Source organism: Panthera pardus, unplaced genomic scaffold, assembly GCF_024362965.1.
Source record: "Panthera pardus isolate Hobbes unplaced genomic scaffold, ASM2436296v1 HiC_scaffold_11, whole genome shotgun sequence".
Taxonomy (NCBI): Eukaryota; Metazoa; Chordata; class Mammalia; order Carnivora; family Felidae; genus Panthera; species Panthera pardus.
Window position 1 is genome coordinate 97461927 of NW_026526666.1, and position 25898 is coordinate 97487824.

General features: G+C 47.2%; 1 protein-coding gene and 1 long non-coding RNA gene across 2 annotated transcripts in view; one reads left to right on the plus strand and one right to left on the minus strand.

Annotated features, from left to right (window-relative positions):
* Positions 1-25898, minus strand: part of VPS13D (vacuolar protein sorting 13 homolog D) — a 257047-nt gene that overhangs the window by 56853 nt on the left and 174296 nt on the right.
* Positions 18869-20012, plus strand: LOC109274132 (uncharacterized). The gene is made up of 2 exons (XR_002083462.2): positions 18869-18959; positions 19789-20012. It is a non-coding gene; the product is annotated as an uncharacterized LOC109274132 (long non-coding RNA).

Below are 25898 nucleotides of genomic sequence, written 5' to 3' on the forward strand. Positions count from 1 at the left end.
ATACCCCACCTTCCAGAAAGAATCCCATTGTCCATAGAAATGGAGCCGCTACAAATTAGCCCGGGGTTTGGGGCCAGGCTCGGGACAGTTGGTTTTACAAAACTGAAATTCAAGTAGATGCTGGAATAATGCAAGAGAAAAATTCACGCTGTGTCCCTCTGTTTGCTCCGATCAGTTTTCCTGACCCTTTTATGATATTCAGCAAGCATGGGATGCCAGAGATATTTGGCCAGTGTAACAGGAGCCTGGGCTTGAATTCCCCCCCCCCCGCCCCCCGCTTCTCTGGTGTTCTTCTTTCACAGTTATTTACCTAATGGAAATTTCCTCTTTAATGTCCTCGTTCCACCGAGTAATTGCTGGTGACAGTACCTTTCCCGTCACCAGGGCAAATGGTGGCCACAAATAGTGCCAAAGGGAGAGAAGGGCCGGGGCGTGGCCGTCTGAGGGGGTCTCGCGTCCTCCCACCCAGAAAGGTGTTCGACCGCTCGGCTCAGCCACCAGCCTGGCTGCGATTCCAGGCGGTGCCGTCAGCTCCGCTAAGCGGGGGCACGTCAACTGGCAAACGCAGCTGTACGCCCGGTGCCTGAGAGCGTGGCCGATGTGCACGTGCGTCCTGGCGGCCGTGGCTCAACTCTCGAGCCTCGGTTTACCTAGCTGCAAAACACGAGACGCTCAGGGGCTGCTCTGAAGGGTTAAGGAACTAGCACAGAATGCCTGGCACCGCGTCTGGCACAGAGCAGCGGGCCCCCGATTTTTACAAGTTTTTCTTAATTTTTTTTTTTTATTCATTTTTGAGAGAGACAGACAGAGATAGTATGAGTGAGGGGAGAGGCAGAGAGAGGGGGGAGAGAGAATGCCAAGCAGGCTTCTCGCCGTCAGCGTGGAGCCCGACGCGGGGCTCAAACTCCCAAAACCGTGAGATCATGACCTGATTTGAAACCAAGGGTCAGACGCTCCACTGACTGAGCCCCCCCACCCCCCGGCGCCCCCGATTTTTTACAAGTTTCTTACAAGTTTCTTACAAGTGGCGCGGAGGCTTAAGCTCGAGAGTCCTTTCCGGACACCAGCAGAAAACGTGCTGCCAACCCCTCAAGTCCTCCACACGAGGCATCACCACTTCACTCTCACACCGTTACCAGAGCCACACTTAGAACCCATTCTCCGTGTGGGCGTTGCCTTGACATCGAAAACCCCTCTTGCGACCCTTGTGGCAAAGAGGCAAGAGTTAACGGGGAACGGGATCCAGCCAGCAACGGGGATCAATCGCTGACACGAGGCCAACCAAACGGCCAGACGGTGAAGGGTCAGGCCGGGACTGGGGAAGGGCATTAATAAAGAAACAAAGGAAAAAAGAAGGACATGGAACAAGTTGAGGTTTGGCAAGAAAGAGGCAATTTTGGAGCCCGGATCTCTCTCCTCTCCACTAGAAGTGGGACAGGTTTGTCTGTTTTCAGTTCTACTTGGTTATGATTACATATAGCCCTTAAGGCAAGGAGAGGAAGGAGGAAGAATCCAGCACAGAGACCCTGCATAAGAATAACAAAGACACTTTTTTAAAGCTAGGACTCACATTATACAGCAGTAACAGGCCCAAGCCAATGACCTTGCTTTTTTTTTTTTTGTCTCTGGTGATGTACAAACCTTCTGACCCTGGGACCTACATACACCATGTTGCTATTTCATGGATAAACACTTATCAGGCAGCAGACACTCCTTCGCAGTTAAGAAACAAAGTTATCCAAAGCCACCCAGAATTATCTCGGCACACAAGGTCTCAACATAAGCAACAAAGTCAGACCTCAGGATTGTCCTGGTTCTTAACTAGCCCAAGACGCACGCCTGCTGAATTGGCAAGTCTCCCTTGCTATTCTGCAACTCTGACCCGGTTTTGAACTCAGATGTTGTCTCAGATTAATCTAGAAGCTCAGAGTGGTTTGAGGCACTCTCCTGAAAGGATTGTGCCTTTTCTTCAAAAAGGATGGGCAGAGTTGGCTATGAGGCTTTAAAACCACAGCAGTAAGCAGAATACACGGGGGAATCAGGAAGACTGATGTTCAACAACAGACACGTGCCATGGCTTCCTCACATTCAATTTTCCCTGTTTTTCCTATACCAGGTGTAAAGAATCATGTGGGCAGGATGAATCTTTAAACCCAGCTGCGGGGTGGGATGGGGTCCTACCTTCAGCCCGTCATAAGCTTTTCCCCAGAAGGGGAAATCACGTTGAGGGTGCCAGGCCTCTACTCGTCTACTGCTGAAAATCCCTCGCGGCCCACAGGAGAAGCCAGAAGGTGGGTTTCAGTAGAGCTGGTGCCAGTCAAGGAGAATAAGTCTTCCCACCCCATGAGAGACCTCCCGTCTGCCATCCTAACAAGGCATAAATTGAAAAGATATGAATATGCCTAAATGGCCAGTTTCTCAGTACTGAACCAGGAGATGGATTATGTTACGGGGGAAAAAAAAATCCCTCCAAGGGTCACACCATAATGGCTGACTTGGCCAATAAATGATTTCAACTCTAGGGAAGCACACAGGCTTTGAAAAGCAAGGCAGGCATCCTGGTCCCAACTCTGTCACTAGTAATCAGCGAGGTCAACACGAGCAAAGCACAGTCTTCAGGGATCGGCATCTTCATCTATAAAACAGGAAGAACACTACCCACAGAGTCGCTGCAGGAATCCCAAGAGACCTTGGTTTTAAAAGGACTGGGGCGGGGGGGACAACACGAAGCGATGTGTAAATGCCAACGGTTATTACCGCAAATCCTTCTCTTTCTTCTAAGGACAGCACTGCTCCCCCTTCCTCCCTGACTGAATCCTGTATATCTCATCCTATAATACAGGAATCACCTTATACCCGTTCTGGAACAAAGGAAAGCATAAAGAAGTCAATTATACGTAGATCGAAATCTCAAAATACAGACACTAGAAATGGAATGGAACATTTCACAACAGAAAAGAAGCTTGAGCTTATCTCATTTCTAGTCACAAGGATTTCAATCTTGTACTTGGTATTTCAAATAAATAGATATATTCTCTTTAATGCCAAAAGCCTGGGAAAGAAGGGGGTGGATGACCCCGTAAAGAATAATCAGAGACGCTAGGCACTATTGTAAACTGGGCTTCTTACTGACAAAGTCAGATACATTTCAAGGGTTTGACATATCTTGATGAGGTTTTGTTTTGTTTTTTTAAAGAAAATGGTCTCCACCTGGTTTCTTCATATAAATGAAGTTTTATTTTTTATTTTATTTTTTGAGAGCAAGAGAGAGAGAGAGAGCACGCGTACACACACAGCAGGGAAGGGGCAAAGGGAGACAGAAGGAGAGAATCTTAAGCAGGCTCCACAGTGTGCAGCTGGACAACGCGGGGCTCCAGGTCACAACCATGAGACCGTGACCTGAGCCAAAATCAAGAGTCAGATGCTTAACCGACTGAGCCACCCAGGCGCCTCTGAATAAGTAAAGCTTTAAATGAGTAGGCAGAATAAAGGAAAGCTTCCAACTGCTGAAGACCATAGTGTAACTTCTGGAATTGTAAACATGAACCAACACTGTTTACTAATGTATCAGGCATTGTTCTAAGGGCTGGCCATCTTTGAAATCATTTGTTAGTTTAATCCATAGGACAACCCTACGAGGTAGGCTCTGTCATTATCCCCATTGGACAGATGAAACTGGAAAGACCATGATCACCTCCAACAAAAGTCTACTAAGAATCTACCTATATTTGACACTGGGTCATCTACGGAGGGAATCCAACCATGATTTTTGTTATTCCCTCCATGGAAAATTCCTTCCTGAATGCCAGTGAAAATCGCATACAGATGCCAAGTAGACATCTTTCCTTTCCTAAGCAATGGTGGCGACAAATGAAGGAAGCTAAGGGAAGCATAGAAATGATAAAGTTTCTGAAAAATTACATGCACATCCCTGAACAAGAAAGAGAGTCAGGCTCCAATCCCCTTCCTTCATCAACACCCTACCCCCTTCCATCACCCATTTTTTTGCCTTATGCCATGTAGCCTACTTCCTCCTTTCCCCAAAGTCATCACTATCACATCTGAAATGGGCCCCAGAGAAGGATGAAGTTCTGGAGACGTCCATTACATGGATCATGTGACCCCACATTAGGTCACAGTACTAGTGGGCGCCATTTACGGCTGGGAAGAAAGATGGACGCCAAGCTAGGGTGAGGGTCGGGACCAGTGATTTCGAGAGCCTCTGCTTGCACAGAAAAGGTCTGCTCTTCCATCCCAGCTTCTTACAGAAGGATTTGCGGAAGGGGAGCTCAAAGATTTGCTTTGTCACAGCTGGTCTGGTCCTAACTACAGACAAAGACCACTGCTCCGGCAAGGGCATTCTATGTACCAGTGAGTGACACATATGGAGATACAAATTCAAGGGGGAGGGGATGAAGGCAAAAGAGAGCTGCGGGGAGAGAATGAACGTCAGCCAGCCGCACTCCTGGGTAAGAAAGGATCCTGCAAGTGCGTCCCATTCGGCCTCCACTCCTCTAGTCTGTGTAGCTCCAACGTTACTCCTGACAGCCCCACTTGTCGGAGAGTCACAGAGAACCCACAGAGGAAGCTAAGGGGCTGCTTTTTACGACTGCTCGACATTTTATGGGGGTGGGTGGGGTAGAGTCTGCACTGGGGACAACCAGACATTCAAAAGCCAACACCTCAATGTGTTCAGGAAGTTGTTCATTAGCAAGCGTGATGAACGTGACAGAAGACACCACATTCGGAACTGGTGTTTGGCACCTGGGAGAACAAGAGAAGGTGAACCTCTCTTTTTGGGGTTATGATAAGAAGGGGAAGCAGCTCAGCTCCTAAGGCACTTACGTTAAGCCCTCCCTCATTTCTCCTGAGACATGGCTTGTTCCCCAGCTCCAAGGAAAGGGCAAAAGAAGGTTCTTTGAGGAATGGCCTCAAATGTTCCCAACCCTTCAGATGGGCTAAAATAAAAATAAAATGGCAGTTTAGCTATTTCCCAACAGCTCCGAAGAAACCTCCGCTCCTTGTCTGTCGCCTGATCTCCTTGGTGGCCTTTTAGGACGAGGCGTTCTTGCCTTTGCTATCTTTCAGCCCCACAAAGGCTGAGTTGGGGGTGGACATTCAGAATTCACACCCATCTACTTCCTGTAGATCTAGGGTTTTTCAAGCCTGCTGTGTGAGCTGTTTCCAGGTTAACAGATTTCAGGCCTAAAAAACAAGTCTTGGAATGAGGAAGAAAAGCCAATCCACTTAAGTCAACAGTGAAAAAGGGAACGTGATCAGGGAGGCTTCAAAAGTACTAGTACCTTTTAGTATATTCTACTCTATAACATTCTCTTATTCCAGTCTATCGTTTACACTGAATGGTAGGTTCTGGGATTCGTTTGTCCTTTAAACTGTACATATACCATATGACACTCCATTGATGGGCTCTTCCATGATTTAAAAACATTATTTATCGAATTAAAAAATGTTTATGGAACTTGTTTTCTAAATATGTGACCAAAGACAGAATTCATTTTTAAAAATAAAAATTAGCTTTATGAAAATCATGCCTGTGTGTGAAATGCCACCATATTCAAAAACATCATGAACAGAACGTTTTGTAAATTTTGGCAAGCAGGCAGGAAAAGAGGAAAAAACGGAAGCCCACAAATAACCTAAGGAAAACAATGGAAGATGACTTGGACGGCCATCTCTTAAGAACCCTGCAGAAAACTCCTCACTGCAATGGTGGAGACAAAAGCCAACTGCATAAAGGTCCTTTCTCTATTCAATACCTTCCTTCCTCCCATAAGAACAAGGGAAATCTTGGGGCGCCTGGCTGGCTCAGTCGGTTAAGTGTCTGACTTTGGCTCAGGTCATGATCTTGCAGTTTGAGTTCAAGACCCACGTCGGGCTCTGTGCTGACAGCTTCGGAGCCTGGAGCTGCTTCGGATTCTGTGTCTCCCTCTCTCTCTGCCCCTCCCCTGCTCATGCTCTGTCTATATCTCTCTCAAAAATAAACAAACGTTAAAAAAAGAAAAGAAAAAAAAAAAGAAAATCCTCCATTCAGACACGGGGTAACAAGTCTTGTCATGTGACTTTAGTTTCCTCTCTTAGGTTAGAGCCACAATGTCCAACAAGGTGACCACGTGTCATAGGAGGCATTTAATATGTGGTAGGACAAATTAAGACATGCTGTAATGCAGCTCCATGCTAATGACAGGGAGCCCGCTTGGGATTCTCTCTCTCTCCGTCTCTCCCTCTCTGCCCTTCCCCCACTTGTGCATAAGCAGCTCACACGCATGCCTGCACGCGCTCTCTCCCCCCCCTGCAAAATAAATAAACACATTTTTTAAAAAAGACACGCTGTAAATATACAATACATACTGGACTTCAAAGACGAGGTGAAAAAATAATGTAAAACATCTCAATTATTCTTACATACTGATTACAAATTGAAATGAGAATATTTTGGATATTATGGGTAAAGTAAAAATAGTAAAAATCATGTATGTTTCTTTTTACTTTTTTAAAAATTCTACTAGAAAATCTTAAATTATACAAATTACGTGGCTCATATTATATTTTTATTGGACAGTGCTGGTTTAGAGGTCTGACTCTAAAAATTTTAAGGACACAGCTTATTCAACTAAAAATTAAATTCAGAAGGTACCCGAGTCTCCAATTTCAGTCCATTTCTTCCACTCAGACTTTATCTCTAGGTAACCAAGACTATCTTACAAATGGCTGCTATTCACCTAAGCAAAGAACAATAGTCGGAAGGCAGCGGTTTGGATTTAGGGAGAAAAAGCTGTGGTTACTCAAGATGGAAATACAGAAGGAAGGTCTCATGTCTCCAATCTTCCTGGCCTCTTCCTCTCAGACCGACAAATATAATGGAACCTGTTCTATCTGAAAAAGGCCTTCCTCAGGCCTTCCTGAGTTAAGCGTCTGACTCTGGATTTTGGCTCAGGTCATGAACTCACAGTTGTGAGATGGAACCCCACATCCCCATGTGGGCCCTGTGCTGAGCATGGAGCCTGCTTGAGATTCTCTCCCTTTCCCCCTCTGCCCCTCCCCAGCTCGCACATGCACATGTACTCTCTTTGTAAAATAAACAAACAAAAAAAGGGCTTTTTTTTTTTTTTTAAAGTTCCCTGCCATTCGAGCTGTCACTCGCTCCGTTTCCCCCTCTGTGGCCATATCTTTCACAAGAATGTTCTAAACTCACTGCTGCCACTGTCTATTTCTTCTATTAACTGAAGGTTCTGAAGGCATGTGCCTAGAGCAAATAATACAAGACAGGCAAGACAGGGATGAAAACAGGTAATGGTGTCTGTCTTTCAATATCCTTGAAGTTCAGACAAAGCTGGAAACAGAGGGAAACAAATTTGGTAGCAGTTAAAGACTGGTTTCTTAGCACCTGGCTCAGAGACGCAGGATCCCAGGCATCATTTGTTCCTGGGCTACAGGTGTAAAGCCTAAGGGTGTATCCAACAGGCAGCATCTAGGGAAGAAAACAAAAGCCATTTCAAGCCCAAGGCAAAGGCAGGAGACAAGACAGAAAGAATTCCCTGAGACGGATGGAAGAGCTATCATTTTTTTTTGCATAGGGTGCCCGTGGCTTTGCTGATGGGCAGGAAGGGGTCTCTCAGCAGATCTCAGACCATAACGACTTCTGTTAAGTCTACCTAAGGGCCAGGGAGAGGGGAAAATGGGAATTCATCGCCTTGGATGTTTCTTAATCTTCAGATAAGTGCCACAACTTCCTGTTAGCCAAAGAGGAGCCCACGATGCACTTAAAATGAACTTCAAAGAACAAGATGAGAATGTGAAACTGGGAGATGGTCCCTGTAAAAACTACCTCGCTCCAGGGATTCAGTGATGGTGGCCCTTTAAGTTTGAAGGGGGCGGGGGGCGGGGGCGGGGTGAAGCTTGTTGAAGGCACGCCCAGTGCTGCGCCTGTCTTGTCCACCTTTGCATCCCCAGAGCTATGGACAGAGCCTGGCGTGGGGTGTGGACGTACATGTGACAGTGTCAACTCTGGAACGGACAGGTGCTGGTGCCCACAGCGAGCCCAGAATGAACCCAGAGTCGCTTGGGGAAGCAATGACCAAAAAGATTCCGCCATTTGACTTGAAAGTCTGTCTTTCTAAAAATGGGCTTCTTCATGTATGCAAATACATTTTCTCATGTTGAGGGGCATCTGGTTTTGGACCTTGATGGTACTTGTCTATTCTGCATATTAAGCTCCAGATGACACGGAGGAGACAAAGAGATTCCAGTCGAGTATTCTCTCTAAGGCATCTTCCTGGGAGGCAGAGATCCCTCTAGGGAAACAGCACAGGAAAGTGGAAATCACAGCAGGTCTGGAGTCGTACCTCTGGGTTCAAATTCCGCCTTCACTTACTGGCTCTGTGATCTTGGGCAACTTCTTGGAGACTTGGTGCCTTACCCGCAAACTGAGATAATACCCAACTCCCAGGGTCTGTCGGCTCCTTTCCTCCTTTCCTCTCTTCCCTTCTATACACATAAACATACTGATAGTCAACAGTGTGCCAGGGCTGGCCGTTCTAAAGGCTGGTGACACAGCCGTGGATAACACAGACAGAACTTTTATCCCTTATAGGATTTATATGCAAATTGCATAGACAATCACATAAGTAAATAAAATGAAAGTGATAATAAATGTTAAGTAAGAAATGAAGCAGGTAAGGAGGATAAGAGATGGTGTTGGAAGGCAGGGGGTGCAATTTTAGGGGGAGGAGGGGGCACCAAGAAGAGCTTCGGTGACAAAGTAACGATTGGACGAAGAACATACAGGTGAAAACCAAGGGGTTATGGAACCTTCCAGGAAGAAAGAACTGCTAGGGCAGAGATCCCAAGGCAGTGGTTCTGAGGCAGGCAGTTGAGAGACGGCTGGAAGGTCCGATGACGGGCTGAGCGAGGTGGAGGGAGGCGAGGGGTACAAGATGAGTTTAGCAAAGGACGGGACAGGCTGCAAGTGCCTAAGAAACCACGTGCAGATCTTAATTTTCTACGCGGACTGGAACGGGAAGCCACCGGAGGGGTCTGAGCTGAGGAATGACACGATCTGAGCTGAGCTTCGATGTGTATGGTAGCTCCAGCTGCCGCCTGAAGAACAGATGTGAAGGGGGGAGGCAGGAGGGAGGCAGGGGGGAGGCTATGGTACAGCTGAGTGGGCCTGTGGACGCCCCTGAGACGTGGTACGACAGGAGTCAAGGATGACCCCAAGGTATGAGCTGAGCGGCTGAAAGAAAGGAGAAAGAATGGCATAAAGTGCCCAGCACATGGGGAGTGATCAAGTATTAGTTCCTCTTTATACGTAAAAACTCTCGGTGCTGATTCCCAGCAAAGGTGTCCAAGATGGAGTCAGCTAGGCCACACTGAAGCTAGGAAAGATCTGGAGGGAGAAAAGGCAAACAAGAGAATACTCAGCAGTTGGCTCTACTGTGCAAACATCCCGACGGTGATTAACCTCCGTGAGAAGAAGGCACACCTCTCACTCCAAAATTATTCATCTGTGAGAGATGAGGGGATGAGAGGCCAACCTCCATATGGTCAGTGAGTACAGAACCACGTTTTCCTTCCTGAGCAGAAAAGGGCCCGTGGAAGGGCGCCTGGGTGGCTCAGTCGGTTGGGCATTTGACTCTTGGTGTCTGACTCTTGATTCCAGCTCAGGTCATGATCTCACTGTTCATCGGGCTCTATGCTGACAGTGTGGAGCCTGCTTGGGATTCCGCCCCCCCCCCCTCCTCTCTCTACCTCTCCCCTGCTCTCATGCTCTCTCTAAAAATAATAAACATTAAAAAAAAATGACCCATGGAAAAGAGCAATAAATCATGTGCTGAGAACCCAACAGAAATGTAAAGAAACAGCAAATTTTGTGTTCTGTGCATACATCTCCAGCTCCTATACAAGTGACTCGGTCTACCCAGTCTAGGACACAGGTGGCAACCACAGATGCTGAAGTTCGGGGTGATGGAGGTGGGGAAGCAAGGACCGGAGAGCCCACTCCTGAGGGACATCTGCCAGGTTTTACTACCCAAGGAGCCTCTTCTTCATCTCGTTTGTCAAGCAGCCCAACCCAAGTTTGGTCTTGAGACTCACAGGACCCAGGACCCGATCCTCCCCACCCAAGAGCTGGGGCAGCCCCCAGCCCACACTGCAATTTCGAGCGCGAGGCTCAAGTTCCAAGAAGTCACTGGGAGCCCTATGTAGCCTTGGCCCAAATACTGGCAACGAGACAACAGCTGTTTCTCCACCAAGATAAATGTCCCCTCTGAATCTGTACGTGAAAAACTAAGATTCCAAATACAAATGGACACTGTTACCTGCCTTGAGTGGACACAGGAAAGAAGGGATTTCCAGAGAAAAATCTACTGACTGGAGAGAATGAGGCAAGAGAGGGTGGAGGGTAGAAAGGTCACGGAACACATTCTAATACAGAATGTGCTCTTCCCTCTCAAATTTAGGTCAGATCTAGTTTTAGCCATAAAGGACGTGGCGGAACAGCAGAAAAGACCGACCAAATGAGGTCCGATAAATTGATTTCCCCATGAAAAAAATTAATTCATGGTTTGGGGATCGATGGCAAACATTCCATCTGTGGAGCTCCAAATTAGGCGGAAAAGCCCGGCTGAAGAACAAGGCCACAGCCTCCTTCCCGCCTTTCTGGCCCAGTTGTTTTAAGCGAGGCCTAAACGCCTTCTCCTGTACCCAGGACTTGGGAGTGTGTTTGCTCTGGGCTTTGGGGAGGGTGATTTTCTGCTGTGTGTAGATGCAGATATCAGGTTAATTGGAAATGGCCGGACGCAGTCCGGGCCTTAGTACTAGACCGAGTCACTCTGGCCAGAAAGAACAGTTGGGCTGGATTTGCAATCTACCTGCTGTGAACAGGCCGTGATTTGGTTTGGGCTCTAATTATATAAAGAGCCAGTTAGGTTTGTTTTTTCCGGAGGGCGTGGGGGCTGTTGATGGTTTTGGCCCCCTCTGTGAAAGATGGAACTGTTCTACCACATATATAAAATACTTGCAAAACAGTTAACATTTTATATGCGCAGATTCTGGGCAAATCATGACATCACCAGACTTAAAAAGTGAAAAATTCCGTTACGTCTCTTCCCCTTGGAATTCCCTTAGAGCTGGTAAGTGGGGGGGAGGCGAGAGAGGAAGGGAAACATAAGGATTTGAAATGGCGGGCCAGTCTTCTCCTCAAGAGACCCGCTGACCGTGCGGCACGCCTTGCCGTCCCCGTGGCCCGCTGCCTAGGTGCTGGTACTCCTAAGCCACCTCCCCTCGTGCTCCACATCCCCGAGCAAGCCTTGTTTGGGTTGCCCCATGTGTGCCCCTTGAGGCCTGCCTCCCCCCCCCCCCTCCCCCGCCACTTCCTGTCGACATGGCCAACATCTCCTTGAACTTCAAGATTTGGCACCGGCATTCCATGCTTCGTGTAGGCCTTCCCTGCCCTGGGTTGAAAGGTTCAGCCCCTCCTTTACTACCCCGCTGGACCTGCGCAGACTTCCGTCCCAGCACCCACAATGCTCCCCGCACACGTGCGTTTACAGGACCTTCTCCTGTGCTGGACTGGGACCCTGAGCAGGGAGCACCTGCGTTGTATTCCTGTTGGTTTCCGCTGTGCCTAGGACAGAGCCTGGCATTTTCAGTGGTCCACATCCAGTTGTGAACTTGTTGTTTAGACACAAGAAAGAACAGATTTGTTAATGTGAGGTTATTTATAACTTCCTACGTAGTCAGTTCTGCTCATGGAGCCAGAACCAAGTTGAAATGCCTTCACTGGGCATCTCAAGCTGACAGACTTCAAGCATTCCCTGGTTCTCAGCCACATGCTTTGGCTTGGATGGGGAGGCGTCTTCAAAAGAGCTAATTATACAACAGAGGGCACTACAGGAAAGGACTTGAAACTCTGACTCCAATTCTCTGCTCCCCCCGCCCCTCCCTGAGAATGCAGCCTTACATGGTTAATTCTGATCCTGCAGAAGGGGTCCACGAGCGAGGCCCATTAGACAGGGTCCGACGTTTGCAAGGGGCAACGTCAAGAATGCGGGGTCTGAGTCAGAGAACCTGAGCCCTTACTCTGGCTCTCTTCACAGCCTCGGGTGAGTTGCTTAATTTCTCTGAGCCCCCCTGTCCTCACATATGAACTGGGACTAGCACCGCACGGGGTCACTGTGAGGATGAACAGTACCGTGCACGCAGTCAGCGAAGCAGTCAGTAAATGTTAGTAACATTTTTAAAGCTACCCATCCGGCTACTAGCTTAAATTCAAAATTCCTTTCAACTGTGTAAATCAGTACACAGCCCTACCGAGGAAAAGAGAAGGGTAAATTCACATGTTAAACACCAGTAGAAAGAATCCACGGTCATACCTCCCATGGTCAGGCTAATGACTCCTCCGTGGCTCCCTCTCTCACAAATCACATGACCGTGAACAAGCCCCCTGGACGGTCAGTTTTGGGAACAGATTATGTGAGACAAAGGCAAGGAAATACAAAATTAACATCATGGTTACTCCTTATCAGAACACAGACAAAGCCAGATACGCCAGCAGTCCAGAAATGAAGGAAACGGGCTGTTGGCTTTTGATTGGAATTTCCTAGGATTGTTACCATGTAGTACAAGATTGATCTAAATGTTTCTTTGACACGGTCGAGCTTATGTGAACTGTATCAGAAATAATACAATGAAGGCTTGGGTTTGTGCTGGAACAACACTGCTTTCAAGAAAAGTATCATTACCAGGCTGGTGAAGAAAACCGCACAGACTTCAAAGTACCCAGGTCTATAAATAAGTTCATTTTACTGCTTGGGGGGAGGGGGCGATAGAGAGGCTAAATCAACAAACAGAAGAGCAAGCAAATCAAACATTGTCAGGTGACGTTTTCCGTAAGTCAGTTTAACTGTAAAATGAGTTACTGTGCTCTAGTCTTCACAGCATTTTCAAGATCGTGCATGCCCTGTCGCTGCAAACCATAACGCCACACGGCCACCATCTCAGCGACTCTATCGTAAGAGCGCTTACTGTATAGAAATCGATTCCGTCCTCTCAGCAGCGCCCCCTACAGCCGGCAAGTGGCTTTTCCAAGCAGATGGGGGAAAGCTAGAGCACACGGCAAGCTGGAACTTAACCACCCAGATGTGTCAAACCCGGGGAAGAGGGCAAAATTCAAGCAGTCCACCTACAATATTTCCAGAACAGATGCCTCCTTGGAAAATGAGGCAAAACAGGTCTTTAAAGGTTTATGTAATTCTATACAAATAGCAACTAAAACTGATACAGTATAAGGCGGAATGAATGACGGCTTAAGACTAGAAATAACCAAATGTTCAGACTCTTTAATTTTGCTTTTCTTCTGTTTTGAGGGATAAAAGAGAGGAATAAAGAATGTGCTAGAAATTTGGGGAATGCACTCCAAACCTCTCCCCTCACCCCTCCTACACACACAGACGCGCACGCGCGCGCACACACACACACACACACACACACACGCACGCACTCTCTACTCCTCTTTGTAAAAGGCCTTTAATTAGCTCACATCCCATCCCGCCCCGGCTTCGATACACTCTGACACCAGCCTGCTGGCCGGGCAGTGGGCTCTAAGTGCAGCCCGCGGAGCGGGCTCCCAGCGGACCCCCTGCCGCTCTTATCTCCGCAGATGCCTGAGGAGTTTGGTATCCCCCTCCCGGCCCTCCTGGGAAGCCGCCCAGCAGGTGCCCATTGGCAACAGTTTTGTGTTACAGGCCTGAATGAATGATCCCCGCAGGAGCTGCCGACTGTTTTCACAGACACAGAAGGCAGTCAAAAGTCCACCGCGTGAACTTGGGATGACCCCAGCTGCAGAGTCACTGGCGGGTTCATCGGGAGGGCAGGCACGCTTTATTAAACAACTAATACTCTTCACAGATAACTTTCCGAAAAAGCAAAAGTGTTAACTCTTTGCGATCTTGCTCCTTGCTCCCACAAGCAAGTGGAGGGGCTCCCCTGTGTGACTGAGGGTTTGAACCCAGAGGAAGATTTTAAGACAGAAAGAAGGTGGTTACGGGGGGGCCTGGAGAAGGGTCAGGACTCAGCCACCATTTGGTCCGCTGTTTTGTTAAAGCGTTCCAGATTAAAGTAAAAGGCAAAAAGTGCCCGTTTCAGGCCCCTACTTCGGTTAGGACAGTGACAGCCCAGTGACAGGCGACCCCACCACCACGCCAGCAGAGGGGGCATCCAGGTCCCCCCCTCCCCCCCGGGCTCACTTGGCCGGACGGGAGACAGGACAGTGACCAGGCTGTGCAGAAGGCAAAGTGCAAACTCCTAGCACCCATGGGGCTCAGCGCAGGAGTCATTCTGTTCACGGCAGCCAGAGGCAGCAGTCTGTCCCTCGTCCAAGGAGGATTCCGAAAAGGCACACATTTCAGATCAAAGTGTTCTTGTAATCAAGTTCTTTCAGGCTTGCTGGGCAGCGGGCAACTGAACACGGTCCTATTTGCAGCATTCTGCGAGAGGAAGGGCGAGCAGCCGTTTCTCCGCTTGGTTAGAATCCACGCCGAAGGTTCTCTTTTCCCCTTTCCTTTCCCCTCCCTGTCTCCTAACTCGCATGGACTTCAGGAGAAGCCTGGTGACAGCAATCGTAATCAACAACATGCCGATAAACTATAAACATTTGGAGAAAGTTCAAAAAATACGTTTTAACCAACAAAGTTCCGTGAACCGTGGCATCAACCGAAGGCCACGTGCCTAGCCAGAGTTTTCTGTCGAGCTCATCTTACCAGCTGCTCCCTAACTTTAGCTGTGCAGGGGGCTCCCTCTCTGTGTCTTGGGCGGGGGAGGGGGGGGGCGCGCTCTCTCGTTTTGCTTCCAGGTGAGGTGTAGTTCTGCCTGGGTTTGCTCGCTGTTTGAGCCACTGCCGAAGGACCAGTGACCTGAGGCGCTTCGAAGGAGCCGTACTTTCCTCCTGTCTCGGGTGGGCTGACCTTTCTGCAGAAGATTGGTTCAGCCCATCAAGCCCTCGAGAGCTTTCTGCAGACCCTGCACAGTGCTTGGGGTTAAAACTACTGAGATGAATAGGATTTGGTCTCTGGTCCTCAAGGAGCTCAGTCTAGCGTGGAGACAAGGCGTGTCATACAGACCTAGAATCAACATCAAGAATGCGGAGAAAATGTACCCGAGGTCAGGGCCCTGGGCCCACTACTGCTTCCTCCTTCACTACTAGAAGGACAAGAAGCAGATACCCACAACCTGCTGACCCCCATCTCAAAGACAATGCCAAGATTTGCAGCCAAGAAGCCCTGAGTCGTAGAGCGGGCCCAGCGGCTAACTGGCTGTGAGAACCCTACTGGGGCTCAGTTTCCCCAACTGCAATTTGAGAGGGTGAAAAGCCGCCCTTCAAATTCTCTCCCAGATCTGTGTTCTAGGAGTGTCCACGAACGTCTCAGAGACTGTGTGCAGGGTTTGAACCTGGGAGGAGCTGGCTTGGTGGCATTCAGCTGGGAAGAGTGACAAGAATTGCAAGATCTCTCCCAGGAGGAATACAAGCCGGGGTTCGGTGGAAAGGGAGAAGTTAGAGAGCGAAGACACTACATAAAGTATCACCAAAACGAGTCTTCTGAGAGAGCTCAATTTTTTTTTTTTTTTTTTTTTTTTTTTTGGTAAATCTGCAGTTAGATACTGTTTACTCATGAGTTTTCTCTCTTATAGAGAAACAAGTGGCAAACTGTTCCTCATGTTCAGTCCCAAGAATACTTCTGTCTCCACGGAACTTATTCCTTGGGGCACCTCAGTTTGCCTTGGCGGTGGTTTTTAAATAGCGGACAGCAGAGAACCTATAAACTCTCCTTGCTGATGCCGTCGGACATAAAATCAAGCGAGTGTGTAGCAGGCAGGGAGAAGCAGGCGGATGAGGTCTGTCTGGCTTTGCCCTTTTGCTCGTTTCTTAGCGATTCTGCGGCTGGAGATGTGCACGTCCGACAGAGTCCAGAGCCAGCCGCTCATACACCGTAGCGCGGGTGCCGTGAAAGCGAAGCCCTCTCTTGCAACGTAAGACTAGCTCGCAGCCGCCTCCTAGTGTCCCCAAGCCTCCCCCCCCCCTCCCCGCGCCAGTTCCCCCTCCGCTGGGAAGACAGTCTGGCGGGAAAATCGGTGGGCTTACAGTCGTGGGGCCCGGTATCAGCGCTGACTGCGTGATTCTGGCAAAACCAATTAACTCGTGTGACTGAGTTTCCCATCACGGAAAGGGACGTGATCGTCGCACCTGCCCTGCTGGCCCCGGTGGGACGCTGCGAGGTTCAATTACCTCACAGACATGAAAGTGCTTTAATTCCTGAGGAGGAGACGGTGCCTTCTGGGGCAGCGATGTGGTCTGCGGGAAAGAGCCTGGGCCGTTAAGGAGCCCCGGGTCCTCGTCATCTTCTGCAAGCTCCCTGTCCCTCCAGGAGTCCAGTACTTTCTCTGTGACTTGATTTCTTCTTCTGTCAAGTGTAAATAATGCCTGCATTCTTTAGTGTATGTCTAACTTTGTGAAAACCAAATAACGGCAAGAGTATGTTACAAAGGTGACATCTCCATAAAAGGACAAGGAGCTATTTATTAGAAGCTCTTCTTTTCGAACTAACCTTGGCACCGTCCCTGCCAATTTTCACATTATCAACAAAGAAAATATAATCCCACCGGCCATAATATCCTGCTTTGAAACATCTGTAGGCAACAAAGCTGAAACAACGGACTGTTTTCGGAATTATGTTCTGCTTAATTTTCCTTCCAGTGAAAACACTGAAAGCGACTGCCTCCAAACCAATGTGTTGTTATATAAATTCAATAGCCTGCAGGAAATGTTTACTTAAACATCTTCCTCTAATAAGGCAAACGGATATGTCCCATAAGTATTATTAATTCATTAGATTAAGAGGGACTGGGTTTCCCCCTCTTTCCCCTTTAACCGTCTCCCAAGGCTTCCTGATACCTTCAGCAGAGCCTGAGCCGGATCCTATAATGTGTGCCTGGCCTCGTTCGATCCCGGTCAATGTCCTAGATGCTGAGTGACGGGGAAGGGGGAGGTGAAACAGGACCCCTTGGGGTGCCTGGATGGCTCAGTCGGTTGGGCGACCGACTTCGGCTCAGGTCGTGATCTGGCGGTTTGTGAGTTCGAGTCCCGCGTCGGGCTCTGTGCTGACAGCTTGGAGCCTGGAGCCTGGAGCCTGCTTCGGATTCTGTGTCTCCTCCTCTCCTCTCCCTACCCCTCCCCTGCTCACGCTCTGTGTCTCTCTGTCTCTCAATAATAAATAAACTTAAAAAAAAAAAAAAAAGAAAGAAAGAAAGAAAGAAACAGGACCCTGAAAATCAACAGCCTTTTCCTCTTGGGTGTTTCTACACATACAGCACGATTCTGGATCTCAGTCGGCTTCAGGTGTGTTTGGGAAAAAGTCACACATAAACTTTTAAAGCTGGAAAATAGTTAGACAACACACAAAATCCAGCAGGCATTTCACTTATTTAATGACTACGTGTTGAAGGAATACCATGGGAAAATGCTGACGGATAGCCCTAGACAGAGGAGAACACACATGGATACGGCCTGGATCACTGCCATTTTCCTACAACGAAGATTCACAGCTAGTCGCTGGGGAAACTGGCAAAAAAAACCAAAAACCAAAACGAAAAAACAATTGACAACAAATAAGATCTTTGCCTTCCAGGAGCTTTAAGTCTACTCCGGGACGCACGGGAGCACACAGACAATTGCTTCGCGATGGTGCTCAAGCCCACCTCACCCTCGAAGAAAAGCGTTCCTGTCCCTCGGCCCCCACAGCACATACCCGTGGAAATGCAAGTGGTTTGCACGGATCCCAGCTGCAAATACTCACTCTCCCTATTCTTGTCTGTCTTACCTGTTCCATATGCTTCAAAAAACCCCACATTTTTGTAAGTCTCCTGCTCCAGCACCCAGCACGTGACAATGATAAATGTTTGCTCAGTGGATGTTTGAGGCAGGTGCCCAACTGGCTATTTTTTTCCCAGGGCAAATGTGGTCACTGCCTTAATGCAAGCATAGTGTGCCCTTGAAATTCAGAGTGGGGAGACTCTCACAGGGCATTTGGACTGGACCTTACAAGCTTGGAGCCATTTGGCTCGAGACAGGGAGAAGAGCATCCCAAACAGGTAGGATTAAGAGCAAGAGTGCAAAGGTGAGAACAAACACGACTGGGGAAATAGAAAGTGACCTGGACAGTCGGCTGTCACTTTCTTTTCACTCGCTACTTGACTTCCCCAATGTGGTTCCTAGTCTTGGGGTCTATCTCCTCCCTCCTCGTGTGCCAAACTAGGAGATGTCCTTGTTCTTAGAAATGGCATGGGAAGGTTTCCCTGCTGGTATTTAATCTTCCCCGTGTGCCCATCTGAGGTAAGTGTGGTGTGCCTCTGTTATTTACTGACCAGCCGTGCCCCCAAGTCACCAACCACTTCAGGACATGCTGAGTCTCCCTAAAGAGTTAGGCCTGGACACGTCACCATTTGGCTATGAGGAGAGCCAAGGAAAAGTCAGACTCTCACCCCTTCTGGAAGTATCTTCTTTTTCTCTCATGGTCTCTCTCATGGGGAATTTCCTCTCACCGCCAACACTGTAGAAATCATTTAAAGTAATGTCCTGACGTGAGCTCAAATCGCTCCCCCTACTATCCTCCACTCCACTGTAACACTCTGATCCTACAATCCTTCCCACCACACATTCTGTTTGTGTGCTCCCAAACACACGATTCCCAGACACCTCACACCAACGGCACCATGGTTAATGAATGATTCAAGAAGCCTCTAAAAGGGAAAGGTACATTTCCTCCAACTGTGTTCTCTGAAACTCACTCTGTAGCAGGGGAGGGACATGGTAACAAGGCTAACAGGCAACACTGATGACAGAAACCCCAGGTCTAATATGGAGTAGACGTCAGTTTGTACAGTATCAGGTAAGATTCAAGAAATCCTGTCCAGCAATGTTCTAGAATTCAGGAGACCAAGGAAGAAATCCAAAGCTCTATTGCTTTCTGTCTGGACATTCTGGATGAGTTATTTACCCATGGGCCTCAATTTTTTCCTCCAAGTTTTTATTTATTTATTTTGAGAGTCAGAGACAGAAACGGGGGCGGGGGGGGGGGGGGAGAATCCTAAGCAGGTTCTGTCACTGTGGGGCCTGATGTGGGGCTCGATCTCACAAACCACAAGATCATGACCTGAGCTGAAATCAAGAGTCAGACACTTAACCGACTGAGCCACCCGGGCACCCCCAGACCTCAGTTTCTTCATGGTGGTGGTAAAAATATCACCTGGCTGGCTTCAGGCTTACAGAAAGGATTGCAGGTATATGAATGCTTCATCAACAACTAAAAATCAAAACAAATATACAGCAGTATTATTATTATCCCAATAAGGAATGCTTAAATTCTAGTAAGTTAATCTTACTTCTCCTTTCCTCCAAGAAGCAAACCGTACAGCGGGTCGGTAGAATTAACCATACGGCTCTCAGGGACAACACGCTGCCCCCAGCCTTTTCCATGTGGCTTCTTGACTCAAGCAATGGTATCACCAAGCACCTGAAAGCCTCTGCTAGCAGAACCCAGAGACAGAAATACCTCTACAAAATGTGAACCGCTGTCCCATAGACTGAGGGGAGACGAGAAAGGAAAGGAGTATGAAAGAAAATGAGTTTCCTTCCTGCCTTCAGTCTGCAGGGGAAAGCACCCCTCTCCCCCGGTTCATGTACCCCGTGCTAAAACATCAAGTATTTTGCTTTACAAGGACATCCTAGCGGCTCAGAGATGCTGCAAGCAGTGAAGTTCAGGAGATGGCGTACAGAGGGTACGATTCCACGCGCAGGTTCAGAGGAAGACCGCTATCGGGCACACCTGAAGCAGCCCGAAGCTCTGGCCTGCCCCTCGGCCCGGGTAGGGTAGCAGCAAAGGCCTGAGCGCCGCAAATCCCCCACTGTGTAAATCTGAATAAATCCTGGGTCGAGCGCGTCAGATGCGTGAGGACGTGCAGTCGGCTTACTCAAATGCTTTTGAGTCCCTGCATTTTCTGTTTGGACAGAGACAACTCTTCCACTCCTTTCCTCCCATTTCGATCCTTTTCCACGAGGTCAGGGATCTGCAGGTAGCAAAGACTACATTGGAAAGCCTAGAAATGGCAGTTGGAAAGACCCCGAGCGCCGACACAGAGGAGTTAAAGTAGGCAATGAATGGAAAATTGCTTGAGCTTTACTTTTAAATGATGCCGTTTCCAACTGCTTGTGTTCTAGCTTCTGCAATGGTTTGGGTTTAGTGGAGGATTTTATCTGTGAAGCTGCCCCGTGTGGAGGAAAAATATACAGGCAGACTTCCAAATCCACGTTTTTCTAAAACTTCTGGCTCCGACGCTCATTATTAAGCTTTAATCAAGGTCACTGACCGTTGGGGTCTCACTTTTCTCATCTGTAAAAGAGAGATAATACCTCCTTCCTTACGGGGTCCATGGGAAAATTAAACGAGACTGGCTATGGAAAGCTCCCAGCCCCACACCTGACACACGGCAGACCCTCAATAAATGCAGGCTGTAGTACGCATGTCCCTTTCTGATCTTTAAGGACGGTACTGATCAAGGACTCCCCTTGTTCTCCTACGTAAACACTCTGAGTTGGCTTTCCTTTAAAATGGAGAGAAACTTCTAGAGATAACAATCACAAGGGAGAAAGAAGTAGAGGAAAACAGACAAGATCTTCCAAACAGGGCATTTTGACCTTTCACTGCCAAGAATCAGAATTTGATGTGTCCTTCATGTGTTTAGCAAAATAGATTAGAGTTTTCACCTCTGCAAGAAAGGGCAAATCCTGGTATGAATCACATTGAAACGCAGACAAGGGATGCACCGCCACGTCCCTGGGGGCGACCGGTCAACCCAAGAAAGCCTGAACATATTATTCTTTTACTCACCATGTTTACACTGGGGTAGAAAACCACTATTCTTTGGGGGACACAAATATTTCCTGCCTTTTCAATTTAGCAACTGAACATACTTTTTTCCACCACAAAGACTGTAGTTTTGGAAGACAGAGAGGATTCCTCTGAAATATGAGATGTTCAGTCCAAGAAGATAACTTAAGGACCTGATTCTTAACTGAACTACTATTAGGGCATGAAGACAAATGTGAACTTTTCCAATCTTTCAGTTTCAAAAATAGAGCTTTGATGGTCGTGTCATTTCCCTGCTACTTCTGCCCATTGAACTGCTTGATTAAGGTGATAAAAGGGGGCAGCTAGACCCCATTCCCTGAGCTCCTTCATGAGCACGGCTGCTAAGTAGGCCAGTGGGGATGCTTGGGAACTGTCGTCACTCATGGGACTCTCATGTCACCCAACACACTTCCGATTCCCACAGATATTTGAGATTTGACCAAGTTGGGATAGGTCACGGATGGGTCATTTGGCATCAAAATTTTCCTCTAACCAAAAAGAGCTCAGACTAAGGAAATCATGTTAGCATTCCAGGTTATCAGAGGAAAATAAAACAAAAACTCGGTTGCCAAGAATTTGAGTCATTTCTCCATATACAACAACTTGAAGACACCTCCTCTTTGCTGGAAAAGAAATCCCTTGGGTGACTTATTGAGATCAAAGTCTTTTTGAAAATAGCAAACCCTACATTCTCTAAGGGACAGAGCACTGTCTGAATTGAATTTCACTTAACCTAAAGTTGCATGCCAACTTAAATGCACTGAAACCCCAATACTTATAAGAAGGCATTCATCTATTACTTGCTTATAGGTACATGGAAAAGCTATTACGAGGATAATCGGCTCAACTATAAAATGAAGCAGTCATACATAATGACAAAAACAGGTACAAGTCATAAATTGCCTTTTCCCCTTCAGAAGCCATGCAGGCAGGCATTCAATACATTCTTTTGTGCACAGATAAAACTTTTGCCTTGAATAAACAGTGTTCTCAGTCTTGTTTGGCCCTTACAAATACACTGCCCACAAAGCAAACACAAACAAATGCTGTTTCTTAAACAAAAGGCAGATGGACCCCTCTACCCTCAACAAAGTCACAGTATATACGACAGGAGACTGGCTCATGGAAGGGGCGGGCTGAGAATCTCCGTGTGCAGGTCCCCTGGGATCATCGCTATGCCCCAGATCTGGCCTCCTGGACACAACAGGCCAGTGAAAGGTTCTCCTGGGAGGCAAGCGGCTCCTCCGCCTGCAGTACCCCAAGCAGAGACCAAAGGACTGGAACGAAACGTTACCGACAGTCCTAGCTAGGTCTCCCACTGAACCATCGAAACAGATCAATCTCTCTCTTTCTTCTTCTTCTGTCACTGGCTTAGATTTATCTTCAGACAGTTTTCCTGAAAGCTATCAAAGTTCATTCTAGGCCCGGGCAGGGCTTCTTATTTGTTTTTGTTATTCCTGTTGCTTTTACTGACGATTATTTTTTTAATGCAGAGAGGCACGACTAGAGCAAATCAAACAACTAGCGGTATCTCGAAAGTGTAACTAAAAATGTGAGCTGAGTAGCCAGTGCAGGAGAGCAGGTCTTAGCTCTATAGAGTTACCTGACTGACCGTGGGCAAGTCACCCGACCCCTCTGGGCCTCAGTTTCTTCATCACATGATGAGGCTCATGCTGCCCAGCCGATGTACTGACTAGGTTATTCGATCACACGGTAGCACACGAGTGAGACCTTGTTTGCCATCACCAAGGTTCTTCCCACCCACTGCCCATAAAAGGATGGTGATGGTCATGACCAATCAATCTGCCACAACAGTGACCGCGACCACCACCATTTCCCGAGGGCCTGCTTTGTGACACAGACGACATGATGGCAGTCGCCTTACCAGTCAACAAAAGGAAGTCAGATAATAAGCTTCTGGTGGGAAGGTAGCAGTAACTAATGCTTTATATTCTCTATAGGGCCTGGAAGAAAGCCGTACGCACACAAAGGGAAAAAAAACATCGCGTAGGGAAAAAAAACCAAGGCCTCTCAAAATAGCTGGACTTGGTTTCAAACCCATCCCTGTCATTTTTAGTTGTGTAACCTTGAAAAAATTATTTCACACTCTAGGACTCATTTCCTGATTTGAAGGGTGGAGATTAACATGAAGACAATGTATGTAAGAGTTCTATCCCGAGGCCTGGCAAACAGAAGGTGGTCAATAAATGCCTATAAATTAGTAAGTGTTCCATAACGAAGCAGGGTGTTTCAACCTTATTCCTCTATCTTTTCCCTGCTAAAGCTGTTCGCACCAAGAAATAACGTAAAACTATTAGGTCTTTATCCAATTCATAACAAACCAAACCGATTTAAAACAATAAAACAATGACAAAAATGACGCAGAATAAAACGTATTTACCAAAAACCAACAGAAAACTCCCATTTCCTTGACAAAAATTTAGATGTGTAGGATTTGACCTGGGAAATTTGGGCTTGGTAGAAACAAATGCCATAAAGCAAAAGAGAAAGAAATGAGCCTACCATACAAATGCAAAGGTTGTCAGCAAAATTAACATCTAGTGAGTCATGAACCTTGAATTCTAGTATCTAATGATTTTGATGAAGATACCCTCAGTTAAAAACAGAGAAAATTATTAAAATATTTACATTCATAAACCTAAGTCAAAAGATGCCTGGGATCAGGGGTACCTGGGTGGCTCAGTCAGCTAAGCATCCTACTCTTGATTTTGGCTGAGGTCATGATGTCATGGTCCTGAGATGGAGCCCTACGTTGGGCTCCTCGCTGGGTGTGCAGCCTGCTTGGGATTCTCTCTCTCTCTCTCTCTCTCTCTCTCTCTCCCTCCCCCTCTGGCCCTCCCCCTGCCTGCTCTCCCTCTCGTTCTCTCTCTCAAAATAGAAATTAAAACCAAAAAAAGATGCCTGGGATCAAAAAGGTACCCATGATTAAAAGCATCCCATACTGCCTTGATAAAGACACCAGCCAAAGGATGGAAAGCAAGACAGAATGGAGCAGGGGTTCCATTAGTGCTGATCAGAAGCGCCCCTGCCCTTCGCTGGAAGAGACCAAGGTGCTGCCGGCTTCCTGAGGGTAGACTGAGTGACAGCTGTCTAGAGCAAACACTGAGCTTCTACGGGGGCAGGAAAGAGAAGGGATCGTTCACTCTCTGGTTGACATCTGAGCTTTTCTCAGTTCAAAAAACACTTTATTGTTTTAGAATAATTATGTCATTTTCCTGTTAAGTATATGAAAATATTACACAATAATCACAGACATGAAAAAATCTGAGTCTATATAAGAGAGGGAATTTATTCAATGGGTATCTCTTCAATTCTCTGGCTTTGAAGGAGAAGGTCTTACAGATATTCATGTGACACCTAACCAGATAAAAGTATATGCTTTTTGCAGCTCATGCTGCAGAAAGAAACCTGTTCCTCTGACATAACCTTAGAATTTGAAATGCTGTACTTTGCTTTAAAGACCATATTCCAAGAAAGGACTCTACGAGCGATCCTCTTGTCATGGCCTTCGAATGGGTTCAGATCTTTGAAGTTCTACTCAAAGAGGTAGAGTACTTTTGCCAAAATCCAGGCAAGGGAGTCAAGGGACACATGCTCACGGCTTGGCGGCCAGTCCTTAAGTCCTATCACCTTAGATTTGGAATCCGTAAGCCGGTTTCTGGGGCTGACAATGAGAAGTAAAGGCTAAGAGAAATAAAGGGAGTAAAGGGCACAGATTACTTCCCAGCTGCATTTCCTTGAGACTAAAAATAAATTAAATAAATTAAGTAACAGCTAAAACTGTAATGAAGAATACTCCAGAAGTGGATATGATGAACCTGAAATAAAAAATGTGCTGTGAATAATTCACAGCATCTGTCCAGAGACAAGTAAGACCTGTGGATCTATCACCTTCTTATGGGGCAGAATGAATTCCCTTTTTTAAAAAAATTTCTTAATGTTTTATTTATTTTTGAGAGAGAGCGCACGAGAGAGACAGAGTATAAGCAGGGGGAGGAGCAGAGAGAGAGGGAGACACAGAATCCCAAGGAGGCTCTAGGCTCTGAGCTGTCAGCACAGAGCCCGACGCAGGGCTTGAACTTGTGAACTGTGAGATCATGACCTGAGCCAAAGTCAGATGCTTAACCGACTGAGCCACCCAGGTGCCCCCAGAATGAATTACCTTTTAACTTCTCATTTGGTTTTCATATACTTTATCTCTTTTGCTCCTCAGGTCAGCAGGATGAAGGGAATTACCATCATCTTTTCGTAGGTTTGAAAAAAAAAAGACCTCAAGGTTAACAGAGAAAAAGATTACTTAAAGGCAGGTGGAGGGCTAGAACCCAGGTATCCCAACTGCCAGCCCTACGCTCCCCTTCAATGCACCTCCCTGTGTCTGCAAATAATACTGCATGATCTTTGGGGAGGCATAAGCCTCTCTGACAACCCAATAAAAACTTTAGATCCTTGCTCCAGAAAAATACACGTATATACAATATTTCTAACTATTTTCAAGAGGTTTACAGAGCTTCTCCGCTCCCCTCAAAGCGCAATGCACCAAGGCTATAGCCCTTTGGTCTCTGCAGCCAAGTGGTGCTGGCTGGTGAGTGTGGTGAGGTGCAGTTCTGTCCTCTGACCCCTTTAATCATGAGGACTCGGGCACTCTTTAAAGGCATACTTCCCACAGGCCAACAGCTGATTATTGTGGTCATTTGCACTTCCTTAAACTCCTCTCGTGTACACACAAAAGCAAACAAAACATTCCCCCAAAGCAACATGAAAGGTCTGATTTCAACCCACAAAACTTCAAGAAAATGGAGATCTTTAGCCAAACTACATGCAAACAGAATCAAAGATGATCTGAGTGGGTATTCAGTTGACAGACCTGGCTTTGGGAGCCACCGTTTCCAACAAGAAATG